This window comes from Fragaria vesca, linkage group LG6 (assembly GCF_000184155.1).
Source record: "Fragaria vesca subsp. vesca linkage group LG6, FraVesHawaii_1.0, whole genome shotgun sequence".
Lineage (NCBI taxonomy): Eukaryota > Viridiplantae > Streptophyta > Magnoliopsida > Rosales > Rosaceae > Fragaria > Fragaria vesca.
In genome coordinates this window covers 30652302-30652572 of record NC_020496.1, presented here as the reverse complement: position 1 = coordinate 30652572, position 271 = coordinate 30652302, and positions in this window count along the sequence as shown.

The window sequence follows — 271 nt, the reverse complement described above, 5'->3', positions numbered from 1 at the left end:
TAAAAAATTCCGTCTCCTAAGTGGTACTTAAGCGACATAATTTTCTACTTAAGCGACGAAACAATTTCCGTCTCCTAAGTCGTTCTTAGGAGACGAAATATTTTGATTTCGTCTCCTAAGAACGACTTCTGTCGCTTAAGTACTACTTAGGAGACATAATATTTTTACTTAGCCGACGACATTTTGAAAAAATAAAAATTAAAAAAATTATTTGAATCACTTAGGAGACAGAATTACATTCCGTAGCCTAAGTAGAACTTAGGAGACAAAA